Here is a 19,191-nt window from a genome sequence, read left to right as displayed (position 1 = left end):
CCAAGTCTGAATATATTAGTTTAGCTGCTTATATAGTAGGAATTCCAGGCCCAACCATTTATAATTCTAGGGTTATTAGTGAATTAGCATGTTTGATGGTGAAAAATATTAATCATACATCAGTTGCTTTAGCGGAATTATTATTAGATGTGCGAGGGGCAAGAAAAGCTATATTACAGAACAGAGCCGCAATTGATTATTCACTCTTAAAATATGATCATGGATGTTCAGACTTTGAGGGAATGTGTTGCTTTAATCTCTCAGATCTTTCTAAATCAATTCAATCCCACATTGACGCTTTACACAAAAGTTAGCTAAAGATGTCAAGCAGGATGTAGAAAAAGGGTGGTGGGATTAGTTGTTTGGGTGGTTGCCGGATTTTGGTAAACTTTGCTCTGTTCTAGGTGGGATAGCATTAGCAATATGTAGCTTGACATCATTATGTTGTATCAAGTGTGTGCCTAATCTCTTGTCTATGCTTCGACCTAAAGCAGTTAACCTTAGACCAATAGGTTATGAAAGCCAATGGTCAAAGGGTGGAATGTACTGATATGGAGTGATATATTGACCACAGGCTCCATTTGGCATAATTGACCCGATCTAGTGTAACAGACTCCATTTTCTGTGCTCGCACGTAGCTGCAAAGTGGGGAGGGCATGTTTTTGCTCTTCACTTGTTTTTCGCTCCTCACCGATCAGAGTGAACTGGAACATGTGTGGGATGTGTGCTTGGTACCTTTTAGGGAATGTGTGGAATGTACATCTCTGTCTCAGAGTCAAAATACGGGAGCCTGGCCAGCCTCCGTCTTGACCTCGGCACAGACCGGCACAGCCAGCTTGGCTTTTTCCAATAGAAGGGTGTGAGGTTTCTAGAATCTTCGCCTCACGCTGAGTAAAGGTATTAAAGCTGGAGATCTTCGGGGGGCCAGGTAGAAGCTCATCACAGAGTAGACGTACTGCTGTGAAAAAGACAGAACTTGGGTCCCGATCAAACTCCTTCCTGGGCTGTCGGAGGGCATCTCCAGCTTGAATTGGCAAGGATGTTCCATGATTGATTGGTGAGGTGTTCCTTCCTTTATGTACATAATTTCTAAGTTTCTTTGCTACATGTATATATGCTACATTTTATTCTGGTTTTGCACTAGAGTCATTTGATATTTGGTAGTCCGCATGAACTGATATTTTACCTTCAGTAACATTAAGGTGGAACGGTTTCCCCATTTGGACTAGAATTATGTTGTTTAATACTGACACTCTAGGACAGAAGGCAAACCGGAGAGCATCAAACCAATAGCAACTACATTTCAAATCAACTATGGGATCAAGTGATAGATTGCAACAGGGTACCTGTACTAGATGTGTGTAAAGCTATTCCACAGCAAGCAAGAGTAACTCATACGGCCATTATGCTGTTGCCGTGACCCATCTTAACAAGTATTAACAATGCCAGTAGGTCTGGATTTAATGTGTCGATTCATGCAGCATTAGAACATTAAAGCGGGAAAGAAACAAAAAGGATAAATATACTGAATACTCCCTCCTCTTCAATATAGTCCTCTTTTTATTACTATATCAATACAAGGTCGGGTGGCAAGGGAGCCTTCATTTTAGTCCTTCTTTAATATCATAAAAAGGACAGTAATAATTTCTAAAGATATAAACACCAAGCATTGGTATAGCCAATAGATCTCGCCTTTGGGACCTTATAAGTGTTTAGCCATGCAGCACATTATCCTGGGTGCTGTGCCGCAATGGACTGAAGAGTTATACAATTACTACACACTGGATGATGCAGTCTGAATCAGGAATACATGCTTGCCTCAACAAACATTAGACACATTCAAAGGCTTTTTATCGCACTGCAATACTCAATACCAATGCACTGCAGTCAGACATGTCTCAGGCACCACTGTCCTTAGAGATATCCTGCTTTCAGAAATGTCTCAAGCACAGAAAACCTGCCATGTGAAAAATCACAAATTCTATTAAAAAAAAGAAAAAATGCCCTGCCATCGCAAATGCCATAAGGAGCCATGACAAGCCGTGTGACTGATTAAACGCTCTCTGCTGGCATCTGCTTTGTGTGTTTGGAAAGCCTTGAGCAGTATGTAGGCCCCTTGTGTTACATGGCATGCACAGCAGTCCCAGACAGTAGTCACGCGGAATGCATGGAAGCCGTGGGTAATAAGCCGGTCCAATGGAATGATCATGTGATTGTACAGCGATTTTCACAAGAAGTTGTTTCTAGGTCAAATGCTTCAAAAGTAACTAAAGATACGACGTGTTGCTGCACAGTGGAAGGACTTTTGCAAACCTGGACTGGTAACCTTTCTGTTACAAATTTCTATATGTGGGTGTTAAATTGGTACTAATGTAATACAAGCAATGCCCAGAGTGTGTTACCAAGTTTCAAAATGAAGGAATACTTTTCCAAAATGTGCCACATTATGCCGTTTAATTTTCCCTTTCTTGCCGCATAATTTACTCAATCCTGCCGCATAATTTGGCCTTCTCCTTCCAAATAATTCCTGTTGCCCTGGTAATAAGGTTAATAAAAGAATTCTGGCACATACGTTCACCTGCCTCCCCAAGAAAAGAAATAGCCCTAAAATATGTGAAGATACACATGTAAAAGGCTAATGAAGTTGTACCATACATGGACACATTGTCTGAAGTGTTAAAAACAAAAAACATGTGGCAGGTTAGTGTGATGAAATGGTGCACATGTAGTTTGTGTGCTAATAGCGAGGGTAAGGCCACATTGATTTAATGACCCCGTATCTGTGTGACAATTCCTAACTATAAGAAGGTCCAACAGCTATGTATGACTATTTATGCATTTGTATGGTGTAGAGTTTGCATTTGGTTACGTTATTAAAGGCAACATGTATCATTATTTTAAATAGCGATTACCTAATTGCAATTCTCTGCGAATTGCAATTATGGAGTGATTTGAATGTATGAAACTCCATGAGTTGCATTCAGAGTTTCCTAATGGGTCGCAATTTATTAGCCATTAGGAATCGTTAAAAGCACAGGGATGGTGGCAGTTGGGGGTCAGTAAACCACCATGTCTGTGATTGCCTTTGAATAGAGCAATCTTTTTAAATGCAGCCCATTTTTCTTAAGAAAGACGGGTTGCTTTTAAAAAATGAAAAAGTTTTCTTTTTTTCCAAGAGCAGGCAGTGGTCTTTGGTTCCACTGCCTGCTTTTAAATATTTTTACAAACATTCCCAAACGGAAAAAGGTCCTTGGGGGACCCCTTCCTGTTTGCGAATGAGTTACCACCTACTTGAAGTAGGTGGTAAAATGTGAATTTTTTGCAAACGCATTCACGGTCACAAAACAGTCATACATACCACTGCGATTTGGTATAAGGAAGAGACACCCTAAACATGCCCCTTTCCAATACCGAAATGGTATGTATTCCCAATTCTAAATTGCGATTTGGTAGCATGTTACCAAATCGCAAATTGGAATTCATACATACCAAAATATATTTTGCCGGTCTCGAACAGTTTGCGTAAAATGCATGATGCATGATGCATGTGTACCTAAATACCTGCCTGGCTTTAGAAACATCCCCAGCTTTAAACAGAGTCCTTAAAATACGCACCTGAGAAAAAGCATATCCAGGATGCAGCACTCGTGTGAAGTGCTGTTAAGGAGACAGTATCTGTATCTTTTTAGGTCGAGCCTGGCCAGCGCATGCGCTGCTCTGCGAGGCATGCTGTATTGGAGTATCTACTTGAAGCCCCTGCCCACTCTCCGCCCATATTAGTCATTGGCTTGTGTCACTGTCCTTCGTAAATGCTGGCTTCTGATAGGTTAACAGGCTTGTTAGTCCCTCTTTGGTACCAGTCTTCTGTTACCTCCCATGAGGACTGGACCTTTTACTGGGAGCTTTCATTAGCATTTTGGAGAACTATTTCCTTAATGTACACAGGATTCGCGGGACGCCAGCAATGGCGGCAGCTTCTATGTGTTAGTAGCGCATCATACGCACTTTCACTGTCTGCCCACCCCCACACTAGGGGGACGCCAGCGATGGCATCCGCTTCCGCGTGTTAGTAGCACGCCATGTGCGCTTTCACATTCCATCAAAGCACATTGCAGATGCTGCCTGTAGCCCCATAGGCTCCGTGTAGTGAAAGGTGATTGGTGGGGACATGTTCTGCCACGATCAGGCTGGAATCAGGCCGACTGGTCACCTCCTGCCCCAACAACCCATGTCAGGTGCAGTGCCGCTGCCTGGAACCGCTAGGAGAGTGGTGAGTGTCATGCTTAGGGAAGTCAGACTCCTTCGCTCTGCAGTTTGGAATACCTCAGGCTTCGCTCCCAAACCTCTGTGGTGGACAGAGCAGGGCTGCCACCCTCACACCCACCATACCTCAAAGCTTTAATAGACTTGGTTTAAAGCCCACTCGAGGGCCAAAACACCAGCGTGCAGTTGCTAACTGCCAGGGTTATTTGAGGTGCATTGTAAATGAGGGAGTGTTTACAGCTCGTAAGCAACAACACAATTTCATTTGTTAAAGTGCCCCCGTTTGCCTCAGTTACAAACGAGTCTGAGAAAATAATTTCACCTAGTAGTCTTTATTACTTTCACAATTTTTATTGATTTCAAAGTAAATTCTAAACACCAGCATCATTTAGGTTGGGAAGGAATGGCCCCATGGGAAACACCAATATTTGTTTACCAGTCCCTGCTGATTTCGCAGCGTGTTAGTAATTTGAAGAGAATACCTTTTCCTAATCAAGCTAGAAGGATCTGTGATTTAGTGCTCGGTGTTGTCACTGGTAGTAGGACTCTGGTGATGCCCCATGCTACTGTATATCTGGCTCCATGTCTGCCCTGGCTTGCTGTAGGTTTACCGTTACGTGCTGTATTATATATTTGCATGCCGTGTCAGAAGCAGAAAAATACCAGTCTAGCAGTGCACTATGTTAAGCACAGATTTTTAGTTTACGCATTAAGTGAAAGCACGGCATGGGGTGCTTTTACACACAAAAAAGTTTGCGAACAAATGTGTTTTGGGGGGTAAAAGCGCCCCATGCCGTGCTTTCACTTTAATGGTGGCCACGCCCCTTTCTTTAGACATGGCTCGCTGTAACCTGAATTCTGCGAGCTTCACCTAAAGAAAGGTGTACGGCCACTATGAAAGTGGTCTCATATTTGCAAGAGTTTGAGCTATTCGCATTAGAAGTGACAAAGCCTTTTATATATTTGTCAGGTTTGAAACCCCATAAATAAAAGGCAGTCATTTATAATGCCGATAACTAATTTTTTTTCTCTTTTTATTCGGTGTGCCTTTGTGCAAAATAAAAGGAGACAGCAGGCAAATGCAGTGCATGGAAGTTTAACAAGCCTTTGCAATGCAATAGGTCTCGCATTTACGAGAGTTTGAGCTATTGGCATTGTAAATGACAAAGCCTTTTATTTATGTGATTTTTTTTTTTAAAACAGATAAATTAAAAGGCAGTGTCATTTGCAATGCCAATAGCTCAAGCTCTAGTAAATGCGAGACCGTTTGCATTGTAAATGTGTTATGAGAGAGCTGTTCTGCCGGCTCTTGCCGGCAGGAAAAGGCAGAACAAAGCTCGTTGACAAAATAGTGCTTGGAGGCTGTAATTAAAGCCTACAGAGCAACAACACACGTAAAAAGGGGTGTCCTAATGGTAGATTACAAAATGGGGAAAGGTGGTACTAAGGAGAGACTACAAAGTCTATTGACTGATGAAAAGCCAGTTTACAACGGACAATTACACAAGCCAATTAAATAACTGGGCAGAGCTTCACGTCCATACCTCAATACATGTCTTGCAGAGCAGCACATTTGCTACCCAGGCTTGACCTAAAAAAGCAATTAAACGTTGTGCTTTTCACAATATAGCACCACTGAGGAATTAAAACGAAAGGCACGCAAATAGAGTTAAGGTGCATTGGGGGCATGTGAAAGGCTGCATGTTTTTTCCTTCTTTTCTACATTTATAATTTGCAGCATTTTGTTTAAATTATGGAGCTCGAGTTTGAAAAAAACCATGAAACTAATAATTTCAAATAATAGTGACAAGAGAGACACAACTACCAGTGCTTAATTTGAGCCGGGTTGCCGGTGCACAGTGACTTAGTCATCAACACACACAACCAGGGCGTGGGGGGGGGGGGGGATTAATTTGTCCAGAATCACAGCCCACGCCGAGACTCAAAGCTGGTTCCCCAGCTCTGAAGTCAGTAGCTCTGTCCATTATGCCACATCCTCTCCCAGCACTGATTTTTCTTTTTTTTTTAATTAACCATCTGCAGTTACATATAGATGCCTCTGTGCGATTTGAACAGGGGTGGCAGGTTTGGAACACAAGCAGCAAAGCAAACATGCAGCAGTTTAAGGATCAAACTTTGCAAAAAGAGCAGGAACCTAATCAAACCCAAAATGTGTTACGGTTGGGAAAGAAAACGAGAGCCGGCAGATTCTCTGGAAGTGGATTGTGAAAACGAAAATTGGAGTAAAGGCAACACACATCCATTTACAAAAGAAACAAAGCAATTTATTGGTGCCTTTCTGAGATTGGAAAGGAGACGACAGCAGCTAGACTGAGTGTAGGGTTGCTTCAAAATCCTGATTAAATGTTGGGGAGTGAGAATACTTTTGATGGTAAAAGTAAAGAAACATGCTGATTTAGTCACAATTACGGATCCCAACTCAAAACAAGAGCTAATGTGCAACCATAAAGGAGACAGTAAGCAAATGCATAGTTTCACAATGCAGTAAAAAAACAAAAAAAAAAACGGTGCAAAATGCTCTGAAGGAATAAACAATCAGCACGCTGATACAGTTCAAATTATAGAGATATATTTATAAAAAAAAAAAAAACATAGGTTTCATGCACGTTATAGTTAGGAATTGGCATTTAAAAAACCTTAGAAATTCACTGAAAAACCATAGGTTTCAAGGGTGTTCTAGTTAGCTGGACATTTCCCTCGTACAAAACCCTAGAAACTCCCCCGTTATAGTTAGTTCAGCTAACTATAACTTGCGCGCCCCCGCAATGCACTGCTGATGACATCACATATTACATCACTCATGACATGGTCAGTGACATCACTGATGACATCACTGACGACGTCATCCAGTGAGTGTGTTTCTGTAGAGTTTTAATAGGATTATATATATATATATTTTTTCACTTAAAAAAACCAATGAAATTCCCCCGTTATAGTTAGTGCAGGCAACTATAACTCACGCGACAGCAATCCTCTGCTGATGACGTCAGATATTACATCACTGTATTTAGACACCTATTTACCCAGGTCTTCTTGCATTAATCTTTAGCTATACATATATTACAAATATTTATTTTTCAGAAAGACACATATGTAATCAGTGATGTAATATCTGACGTCATCAGCAGAGGATTGCGGTCGCGCGAGTTATAGTTGCCCTTCGCGCACCGTGCGCGTGCTGTGGGCACTTGGTGCGCTTTGCGCACCGAGCGCCCACGAAGCGTTGTGCGTGCCGTGCGCGCTCCGTGCGGGCACCCCGCGCTTTTCCGACAAAAAAAAAAAAACGTTTTTTTCACCCTTGGGGGTCCTTCAGTGACCCCCTGACAAAGGCTAGGGGGTCAGGAACTGTCCACCCTGCCCCCTTTTCACGTTCTCCACCTTTGTTTTTCACTGCCTCAGACTGCGAGAGAAAATGGCGGCCGCCACTTCCTGATTTCGACCGATTCGAATGTTTACTGACATCTAAAAACCAATCAGATTTGCGCCTGCGCACGGCAGGGTGTGCGCACAGTGCTCGCGTATAGATATTGATATGGTTTTAAATGCTATTTTCTCAGGAAATACTGAACAGATTTACACGAGACCTTCAAAAGGCACTTCCTTGACCTTATGGCTACCTCTCTGCCAAATTTCACGTAATTCTGTTCAGCCGTTCGGGCTGTACCTTCGACTAAAGGTCCTATGGAAAAATGCATGGGGAAAATGCATTTTGGGACCCCCTTGTTTTTCTCGGCCCCCGCTTGACTAATCACCCCGAGACTTTCAGGGTAGGAGCTGAACGGAGCGCCCCACCTATTTTGAAAGATTCGCGAGGATTCGTCAACCGGCGCCAAAGTTATTCAAAATTGAATTTTCAGATTTCCTATGGAAACATGGTCCTATGTATAAGTATCTACTGGCGACCGCCAGTAGATTATATATATATATGGAAAGACCTATGGAAGAATGAGTGGGTGTACAAGTGTGTGAATGGATGATTTTCTAGGTGTGTGACTGACTCTATAAGTGAGTCATTAAATGTATCTTACTGCAGACTAGTGAGTAAACTGTGTGAATGTCTGTATGTGTGTGTGTGTGTGTAGGTGTATAGGTGGCTGCATGGTTTTGTGAATAGCTATACGAGTGTCTACATGGGTTATTGATTGGTGGTCTGATTATCTGTATGGGTGCCTGAGTGTTTGTGTGGGTAGGGTGTGTGTGACTGCATAGAAGTGTGAGTGGGTGATTCTATGGGTGCATGGTTTCAAGAGTGCATCTGTGATGGACTGTATGGTTGGGTGGGTGTATGTATGGGTGTGTTAGTGATTGAATGTATATCTCAGTGGTACATGCGCGAGTAACTACATATGTGAAAGGCAGGGTATATGTGTGTAAGAGTATATAACTGGGTATATGTGAGTGTGTGATTGTGAGAGTGGCTGTATGGATGAGTGTGTGCTTGTATCAGTAATTGTATAAGAGCGCAAGAATGTGGTAGTATTTGTATGAGTATGTGAACTTGTGTGTGTATAACTGTATAGGTGAGTAAATTGGAGTGTGATTAATTATTTGCATGATTGACTAGGTGTGTGAGTAGGTCTATGGATGATTGGCGTTGTCAGAGTGTCGATATAGGTGTATAAATGCATATGATAGTCCTGTACTGAGTGACTAAGTATGAGTGACTCTACAGGTGAGTGAGTGGAGGTGTGTGTAAACCTAAGAGTCAATGTGTGTATGTAGTTATTGGTATTGGAGTATCTATGATTTGGAGAATGGCCGTCTGAAATTTTGAGTCAGTGTATCAAAGGTTATATTAGGGTGTGAGAAGATGCACTAATTTATTACATGGATGATGTCATCAGTGATGTCATTTGAGATGTCATCAGTGATGTCACTGACCATGTCATGAGTGATGTAATATGTGACATCATCAGCAGTGCATTGCGGGGGCGCGCAAGTTATAGTTAGCAGAATTAACTATAACGGGGGAATTTCTAGGGTTTTGTACGAGGGAAATGTCCAGCTAACTATAACACCCCTGAAACCTATGGTTTTTTCCAGTGAATTTCGAAGCTTTTTAAATGCTAATTCCTATCGATAATTTATCTCTAAAGCTATGATGTTTAATGATTTTCATTCAATTTCTAAATTTTTCAATTTCAGTGTGTCAATTCCTTTAATTATGTTTTTCTAAAATACTTTCACCTTTTTTTTTAAACATTTTTTCAATTAATTCTTTTAAAAATTAAAATATAATTGTTTAAAAAAAAAAACTTGTTTAGGTTTTAAAATAGTAAAAAAAAAAAATATTTTTAAATATACAACTTTTCAAAACAATTTTTTCGTTTTTTTGGGATCCGCGCACCCAATGCGCTAGGAACCACGCACCCTGCGTGCATTTCGCCGTTTAAAAAAAAAAAAAAAGGGGCCCCAGGGGGTCCTTCTTAGACCCCCTAAGCAACACTAGAGGGTCAGTATTTCTACCCTGCCCCCTTTACATCTTTCACACACTTATTTACCTTACTTAATCAGCCTCGCTTCTACCGAGGCACAAAATGGCTACCAACAGTTCCTGGTTTCGAATGTAGACAGACACTAAACAGCCAATTGGCATTCAGCGCATGATCGGGAGGGTGCGCGCTCAGTTCGGGGAGGGTGCGCGGATCCTCCGAGGCCATACATATATCTATCTTTTTTACTCTAATTTTCTCAGGGACTACTGAACGTATTTACACCATTTATGCAAAAGGCACGAATCTGAACTGAGGACTACCTCTTTTTTTTTTTTTTTAAAGTTCTTTTTATTGGCATTTAGGAATATAAGCATACATACATCACATTCCGTGGAAATGAGCATGTTACATGAGTAGCAAAATAGACCATTATCAATATAGAAAGTACGTATGTGTCTTATTCAGTGTAGATGTGGTCTGTACTGTAGCAGATCTTTGCCCGTAAAGAAAACTGGGGAGGAGAACCAAACTGGGAAGTGCCATGAAGTTCTAAAGGACGGGGCCAAGGCTATGTCCCTAGTCTGCCATTGCCCATTCGACAGTATAGCTGCCTCCCACCTAGGGGGGGGGGGGGGGGAAGGGTCGTGTGCACAATCCGGGACGAAGAACCGTTGGGTGCATCAGGTGAGCAGGGGGGAACCCAGCTGGCCCGAAGGTGGTGTGGGGGGACATTGGAGGGGGTCCCCCGTCGCGGGGACCCGGACCGCGTGAGGCGGTGCGGTGTTGGGGGTATGCATGTCGGCTACCGGGGCATCCGGGGTCTGAGATTGTCTGAATTGGTGTAGTAGGAGCGCCCATTCTAGAGAGATTGGGGTTTTACGGGTACCTTTGGCCTCCTCCTCCCGTATTGCGTCCTCCTCAGCTGCAGCCCATTTAAGAACCGCCACTACCCAAGCCACAAGTGGAGGACCTGTAGGGGACCGCCAGTGCATGGCTATACAGCGTTTGGCCAGTAGGTGGGCTAGGAAGACGAAGCGCATCGGCACTTTGTGTCGCTTCCTCCGCCCCAGTATACCCAGCGCGCATCCTTCCCGGGTAGTCAAATGGGTCAGCCCAGTATGATCTCAGAGTGTCGAGTGGATAGATGACCAGTAGTTCTGAATGCCCGGACAGGTCCAGAACATGTGAAAAAAGGCAGCATCCCCTGCTTGACAACGAGGGCAAAGGAAGGTAGCGTCAGGATAAAAACATTGGAAGGCGCGCTGGCGTCAAGTAGGCCCTATGTAGGATGTGAAACTGTATATTCTTAAAGCGGGCATTCCTGGATACTTTTTTTGGGAATTCTATCGCCCTGTCCCATTCGCTGTCATGAAATGGTCGTCCTGTTTCCTCCTCCCATAGGGCTCGGAGAGGCACCAGTAGTGGGGGTGTCAGGTCCCTGATTGATTTATAGAACCATGTAATAAGGTGTCGACCCCGTCCCATTCGTAAGATTGTGTGGAGGACTGGGTGTGTGGGAGGCTGCCCCCGTGTGAGATCAGAATATGGTCGAAAGTGGCTTAGGAGTTGATGGTGAAGCAGGAACTGCCCTGGGGGGCAAATCGTAGACCGCCATGAGCTGCTGGTACGGCCGGAGCTGTCCCTCGTCAAACAACATTTCTGCTTCGACAATGTCCCTCGCCGTCCATTCCCGAAGCATGGCGGGTGTGAAAAATCGTCATTTCTGGGCCAGGCGACTAGTGGTAGTAATGGCGTGTATGGAGGGCAGCGCGGTGCCATGCGGTGTACACGTTGAACACATTTCCGGGCGATGTCTACCTGCGGGGGTAGGTTCGCGTGGGGCGGGAGCCCGGCAGAAGCAGGCGACGCAATTCGGGCATGGGCACACATTCCGTGGCAGTGCATGTCTCAAGTGTGTATCGCTCCGCCATCCAGTATGAGAGCCACTGGAGCTGCGACGCCAGGAAGTGGGCTTCAAATGAGGGCGCCCCGAGCCCCCCCTGCGTCGTGGGCAGTTTTAGCTTGGCCAGCGCGATTCTGTGCCGTCCCTGCCCCCATATTAGAGAGCTGAGGAGTGTATCTAAATCTTTGAAAAAGGAACAGGGTGGGATCACCGGGAGATTGGTGAAATAGTACAAAAGCCGCGGGACTAGTATCATCTTTGCCAGGGCTACCCGGCCAATCGGGGCCAACGGTAGGCTCCGCCAGAACCCAATGGAGGATCGTATCCCTGCTAGTGCCCTCCAATGCTTACCCTAAAAAATGTCGACTGGGGAATGATAGAATCAGATCCCGAGGTATCGGGGACCCTCTGTCGCCCAATGCAGTTTCCGGTCACCGATCCAGACCTCCCGGGAGGGGGCGTCCGGGTGGAGGGGGTAGACCATCGACTTGTCCCAGTTCACCCTCAATCCCGAGGCCTCCGCGAACTCCGCCAGGGTGGTCTCTAGCATGGTGAGATCCGCTGTCACATCCCGTATATAAATGAGAAGATCGTCCGCATACATGGATATGCAGTGCGTAACGTCCGCTAGTGGGATACGCCAGGCTTGCCCGTCCCTACGGAGCCGGATGGCCAAGGGTTCTACCGCGAGTGCGAATAATAGGGGCGAGAGGGGGCACCCTTGTCGCGTGCCCCTATGTATTGCGAATTCCGGGGAGATATAGCGGCCAAGGCGGACCCGGGACGTAAGATTGGTGTAGAGTAGGCGAGTGTAGGCTATGAGTGTGGGGCCGAGGCCCGCCCATCCCAGGACTGCAAAGAGGAATTGCCATGTTAAAGTGTCGAACGCCTTTTCAATGTCCAAGATCAGACACGCCGCGTGAGGAAAACCGGTCACCAATCTGATCCTGAATGTGAAAGAGGCGCCGGATATTATGAGAGGTATTCCTTCCCGGAACAAAACCGCATTGAACCGGGTGTACTAACGGGCATATGATTTGTGAGTATCTGTCCGCCAAAGTTTTTCCTAGAATTTTGCAGTCAGCTGTGAGCAGTGTGATGGGACGATAGGAGGCTAGGAGTTGAGGGTCCCGGTCGGGTTTCGGGAATATTATAATCACCGACGCTCTCACAGAGCCGGGCAGTTCGCCGAGTCTAAGCGCCGAGTCTAATACTGCTGATAGACGAGGGGTCAACATTGGGGCAAAAGTGGCATAATATTCAAGTGGGAGCCCGTCAAGGCCAGGGGCCTTGCCGCGGGTCAGTGCTCGCACCTCGCTTGTAATCTCAGTTGGTTTTATCTTTGCGTCCAACCCCTTCCGGTCTACAGCGGAGATTCGGGGAAGGGGAAGAGGGTCTAGGAAGTGGTCGATGGCCTATGGATCGAGAGACGAGGGAACAGTGTAGACTGCAGAGTAATGGTGATAAAACGCCTGGAGGATCTAGTCCTGAGACTACACCAGAGTGCCCTGGGGATTCATGATTGCGGTAATAGGCCGGACTTCGGTATCTTCCTTAGCAAGCCATGCCAGGAGTGTGCCCGACTTGTCACAGTCCCTGTGCATTCGGGTTGCATATGCCCGAAAGTTGTGACGACTGAGGTCCACGCACGCCACCTGGTACTCTGATTAGGCGTGGGCGACCTGAGCTACCGTCGCCACCGATTGATCTGCGGCCTTAGTGGCCGCCGCCAGTTGCTGCTTCGCCCTCTCTAGGGCTTGCTCCAGGATGTGTCTTACCCCAGTTCTGTACCGAATGCATTCTCCACGGGCCACTACCTTGAAGCCGTCCCACTCGACCAGGGTTGACGACGCGGTCCCCGCATTATGCGAAAGTAGTCTTGGATGCTACGTTGGTGGTCGTGTGTGAAGGTCTGGTCTGTGAGACAGTCCCGTGACAGTCGCCACGTGGGGACAGGGGGGTGCGGGGGTCGCCATTGGAGGCCGAGAAGGTGCGCATCATGGTCGGAAACGACTCTACCCAGATAGTCCGAGTGACATATCTGCGGGAGAAGCGCTGCAGTGCATAAGAATCGGTCAAGCCGGACACGCAGATTATGAGGAATGGAGTGGAAAGAGTAAATGCGGGTGTGGGGGTGATGCAGCCTCCATACGTCCGTAAGGGACCAGTGTGCGGCCCAGGCTTTAAATCGGTCTATTTGTCTGTCGGTGGGGGAATGTGGGAGTGGGGGGTGTGAACGGTCCAGCCCCGGGTCCAGGATACAGTTGTAGTCCTCTCCTAGTAGCCAGGGTACATGTGTGAATTGAGCCAGAGAGATTGTGAGTCGGTCCCAGAATTTATCCTGGTCGACATTTGGGGCGTATATGCTTCCTAATAGGATAGCCCTCCCGTCTAAAAGACCCTCTAGTAGGACGTATCTGCCTTCGTCGTCAACCACCCGTCTAAGTTCCCGAAAAGGGGTTCCCGGACGGATCCATATCAATGCCCCCTGGCAAACGAGGAGTAGGTCGTGGCGCAGATGAGTCCGCGCCATTTTACTCGTAGTTTGCCGACTTGGATTGAATTAAGGTGGGTTTCTTGTAAGCAGAGGATAGATGCTTTCTGTCGTTTCGCATAGGCGTATATCGCGTAGCGCTTACGTGGGGTATGTAGAACACGTGTGTTGAGTGTGAGTATATTAATGTCTGCGTTGGTCGTCAGTCGTGCCATAAATGGTCGATTCTGTGTGGGGGCTGGGTGAGGTGCCCACTAGAGAAATCGTGTGGTGGACCCTCAGGGATGCGCTGCGTTTGAGGGGGGCAGGCGGACTGGAAGCCTGGAAAAAAAGATGTGCTGTGGTGTGAAACTCCATGGCGAGGTGGGGCATATGCGAACCGGGGTGTAAACAACGTGTGGGGATGCGGGAAACTGTCCCAATACTGAGGACTCATCGTGTGGGTAACGGTGTGTCCAAACTTCCTCCCGTAACACTAGGGTGGGGGGGGGGGGGGGAAGAGAACTGCTTTATAGGATGGGGGTGGCGATGCGCTAGTGCAAGGCCGCACGCTGAGTGGGCATGTAGTAGGATCGGTGTTTATCGGGAGCAGGGTGACTGTCCCCTTGGGTGCAATGTCATGGGTGCTAGGTGTGCGTTACAGATAAGGATACCAAGAGTCCGTGTGCCTGAGTTGCCTCAGGGCAAGGTAGGAGAGGGCAGTCCATCCAACAGTCCATCTGCAGTTTGCGGAGTGGCGTGGGGGGGCGCCGCCTGGCCCGCCCCCGAGACGGTGCTGTCGCTGTAGTTTTCGCCTTCAGATGAGAACAGGTGCGGAGGTCGATCTATAGAGTCTGAGGGCTGTGTGGTGCGCAGGTCGATCACTGCTTGTAGAGCTTCCCGTCTTTCTCGCATAATCTGTTCGAGATCCGGCGAGTCATGGGAGCCGTGCGTCGGTCTGGACTCGATATTACGGAGCTTCTTGAGCCGCTTCCGGGCGTGGAAAGTTTTAAGAGGGGAGCCCCATTGGGGATGAGGAGCGGGTGCCCGCGGACAATGTTGGTCTGTCCAATCTTGCGCGGCCTCCGCGGATGCGAAGAAGAGGGAGGACCCATTATAGATTATCTTGAGGCAGGCCGGGAAGAGGAATGCGTATTGGATCTTATTGTCCCGTAGTCTCCGCTTTACGTCCAGGAAGGAAGATCTCTGCTGCTGAACCGCTCGGGCATAGTCCGGGAAGATCATGATGTGGTTGTTTTCCACTCGCAACGGTGTAGCAAGTCTCGCCGCCCGAAGCACTGCATCCCGATCCCGGAAGTGTAGGAACTTGGCGAGGAATGGTCGAGGAGCCGCGCCGGGTGGGGCTTTCGGGCCGGCACTCGGTGAGCCCGCTCTATGGAAAAAAAAGAGTGGTGTGTGGTCTGATGGCGGGGTAAAGGACTTCAGCCACGTGTCCATGTATTCTATGGGGTCGGCACCTTCGACTCCCTCCGGCAGCCCCAGCACTCGGATGTTACAGCGTCTCGAGCGGCCCTCCAAATCCTGTGCACGGTCCTCCACCGCGGCTAGACGAGTAAGGACCCCCTGGAGCGTCTGCTGTTGCTCTTTTAGCATGGGCTGTATTTCTTCAAGTGTCCGTTCCTCCATACGCACCCGGTCCGCCAGTTTACGGTGGTCATCACGGAGGAGATTGACATCTGTCGCCAGGGTACCAAGGCGTTCTTCCATAGACAGGCGGGACAGTTCAATGGCAGCGAGGACCTTATCCAGCTTGTCCGAGATCAATAGGTCCGTGGAGGGCACCGTGTTGGGGGACCAGGTTGAGGTCCGAAGCATGTTCTCCGGGGCAGTCTCCGGGATCGCTTGATGCTGCGCGGGTTTTGACATCCCCATCGTGATGCCACGTGGTCTGGAGGGGTCGGCGTCGTCTGCCAGGTCGTAGGAGCCCACAGTGACGCCGGGAATCCGCGGAAGGGCGAAAGGCGCAGCCACGTTGTCCCACGTGTGGAGCCGCACAGGGAAGCCGCGGCCCGAGCCGGTCTACCGGAGCTCCCCCCGCGGACAAGGTACAGGAATCGTCCACACCAGCCATCAGACACCACACACAGGGCGCTCCCGGCACCAGGCCACCCCCGCGGAGACTCCACCGGTGGCTGACGTCACGGGAGATCCCTTTAGCCCCAAGGTCGAGGGGGGGGAAGCACGAGCGCTGTCCTCGCGGCCCCCGTGTAGGCCTAACTCTCTCTCAGAGTCCACAGTTGAGGCGAGGCCATCAAAGTCCCTCGGCGACTGGTAGCGGAAAGGCGGCCGACCGGTCCAGCAAGGGCACAGCAACTCCCACGGATTGCGCCGAGAGGCCGTCGCCTCGGTGGTCACGATCAGCAAGGCCTCACCGATTGCGTTGGGAGGGATCCGATGTCCCTTGGGCGTCCATGTTAGGGTCAGGCAAACTCCGGTCGGACCGGTTGAAGGGCCTCCAGGTCCCGCCGTCCTCACCAAAGCCCGGCTCCCCTCCAGCCCCCTCCAGAGCCAGTCACACGGGGTACCTGGGGTATACAAGGGCTGCCTCGGGGTCCGACTCCGGGTCACGGCGGGCTCCGTGTATCCAAGATGGTGGGCCCTCCGATGCCCCGAGTCTCTCTTCGGGGGTCCGCTCCCTGCTCACACCCTCCTAGTGCCAGTGCAATCAAGGCGAGACGCGCCGCCAGCCTCACCGTCTCCCCTTACAGCATCTCCCGCTCCGGGTAGAAGAGCTCCGCCGCCATCTTAGGGCTCAGGTTGCGGTGCTGGTGGCAGTAGTCGGACAAAGTCCCGTCCCGAGGGCTAGGGATGCGCCCAGGCATCCGCTGGCTGCCCGCTATGATGCAGCCACCTTCCGATGCCCTCTGCACCGATTAGCACCCAGTTGGACGCTCCATAGTACTTCCAAGAGGCGCCCAGACGCGGAGCCTCAGCAAAACCGGACCACCATCGTGGCTTGCTTAGCCACGCCCCCCCCTCCCCCCCAGGACTACCTCTTTGCCAAATTTGGTGTAATTCCGTTCAGCAGTTCGGGCTTTAGCTGCGTCAACAGGTCCTATGGGAAATTGCATGGGGAAAACTAGTTTTGGGACCCCCCCCTTTTTTCTCAGCCCCCGCTTGACAAATCACTACGAAAATTTCAGGATAGGAGCGGACCGGAGCTGGTCAAAAGTTTGGAACATTTCATGAAGATTCGTCAACCGGCGCCAGACTTATTGAGAATAGAATGTTGCGGATTTCCTATGGAAAAAAGGTCCTAACTATAACTACCTACTGGCGACCGCCAGTAGGATGGATATATATATATAAAAATGAATTCCATGAACACAAAGACACAGATATATGTGCAATTTAAAAGTGGCCGGCAGCCTTGGTAACGCGATTCAAATATCAGGGCAAAATGCTCAGACTGACTAAACAGAGACACGCTGATAAATTCCAAATTAGAGATGTTTAATTTAGAAAAAAATAAAATAAAACATTTCATAAACAAAAAGCACAGCTATATACATGTGCCTTTGTGCAATTTAAAAGCAGATGACAGGTTTGCAACATGAGCAGCAAAGTAAACTACCAAGCAGTGTTTGAAGCACAAAACACTAGCTAACCAAAAAAGAAAGCAAATCTACACCTCAGCATGTGTCAACAAGTCAATAGAACTGTCTCTACTTGTTGGGGCATTATATACATACTGAGGAAAATCAGGCACTATCTCTTGCAGCAGGCAAGGAAACAAGTTGCTGTTGCTCTCATTGGCTCCGGCTGGACTACTGCAATGCGCTTTATGCGGGACTGAATAAAAGTCTGCTGCAGCGCTTGCAAATGGTCCAGAACGCAGCAGCTAGGTTTGTCCTGGATTTGCCCAGGCGTACCTCGGCTACCTCTGCCAGAAAACTGTTACACTGGCTTCCTATAGAGGACCGGATACTTTTTAAGACCATGTGCATGACCTATAGGGCCCTAGCTAATGGTAGCTCTACTGGAATCGGATCTTTCTACAGCCCCTCCAGGAACTTGCGCTCTTCTAATAGACTTCTTTTATTAGTCCCCCGTATCCGGAGAACTAAATGGGGGGGCAAAGCCCTTTCCATTCTGGCACCTAAGTGGTGGAATGCTCTTCCACTGGAACTTAGGTCCCTTCCCACTCTGCAGCTATTTAGAAATGCTTTGAAAACCCGTCTTTTTGCGAGGTCATACCTATAGTTGTGTTCTGCCTTTTGTTTTTGATCTGTTTTGTAGGCGCCTTGATGCCTTCGGGTTTTAGTTGCGCAATATAAATTTTATTTCATTCATTCAGTGGCTTTTTTTAAAAGGACTCCAAACAAAGAATAAAACAGGACTATCTACTTTATTGGGTTTTTTTTTTTTTTTTTTTTCACTTACACAGCTTTCTGCAGCCCAAATTTGGCAGACTGGCATTACTGCGCACTTAAAGCAGCAAAATAAGTGAAATATAGTGCTAAAATAGACCCCTTTATTTACACAGGGCTCAAACAACCAATGTCAGGAACATCTTGTGAAGACGTGCGTGTGCAACAAACCTGACAGCAGTGATCGATTACACTTTAGTGCGGCGATCATAAATCGGGTGCCACACTAGGTGAGAAGTGCTCAGTGTCAATGTAAAATTAAGTTCCAAAGACAGGAAATACAATAGCAACAAGTTGAAGAGGACAAGTCCTAGGGCCAATCCATGTGAGTCAACAATTGAGAGAAAAAAAAATGTGGAACAAACAGGAACCATAATCCAGTTAAAAGCAAAACTTTTTTAAAGAACACTGACAAGCCAATCAGAAGCTAAAGGCGGGCTGTAAGCTCCCTGACTGAATACAGCATGTTGAGAGAGAGTGTGCATGGGCTGCATAGGCTCGACCTAAAAAGGAGGATGGTTCAGAAAGCAAGAGTGACCTGTGTGACCAACATGCTTCTCGAAACAAAAAAAATAAATAAATAAATTTACGTACCTGGGACGCCAAGGTGTGTACAATGAGATGAGTAAGAAGGGATGGTGGACATGGGGGAACAAGGAGTGGGCAGCAGAGAGATACAAGAGGGATCCAGACTGGGCAGAATGA

At 47.6% G+C, this 19,191-nt stretch overlaps 1 protein-coding gene across 5 annotated transcripts in view; it reads right to left on the bottom strand.

Annotated features, from left to right (window-relative positions):
* The window catches only part of PATL2 (PAT1 homolog 2), a 443,602-nt gene that overhangs the window by 419,568 nt on the left and 4,843 nt on the right, over positions 1 to 19,191 (bottom strand). The window lies entirely within an intron of this gene.

This window comes from Triturus cristatus, chromosome 8 (assembly GCF_964204655.1).
Source record: "Triturus cristatus chromosome 8, aTriCri1.1, whole genome shotgun sequence".
Taxonomy (NCBI): Eukaryota; Metazoa; Chordata; class Amphibia; order Caudata; family Salamandridae; genus Triturus; species Triturus cristatus.
Note: the sequence above shows the minus strand (reverse complement) of the source record. Positions and strands in the feature narration are given on the sequence as shown.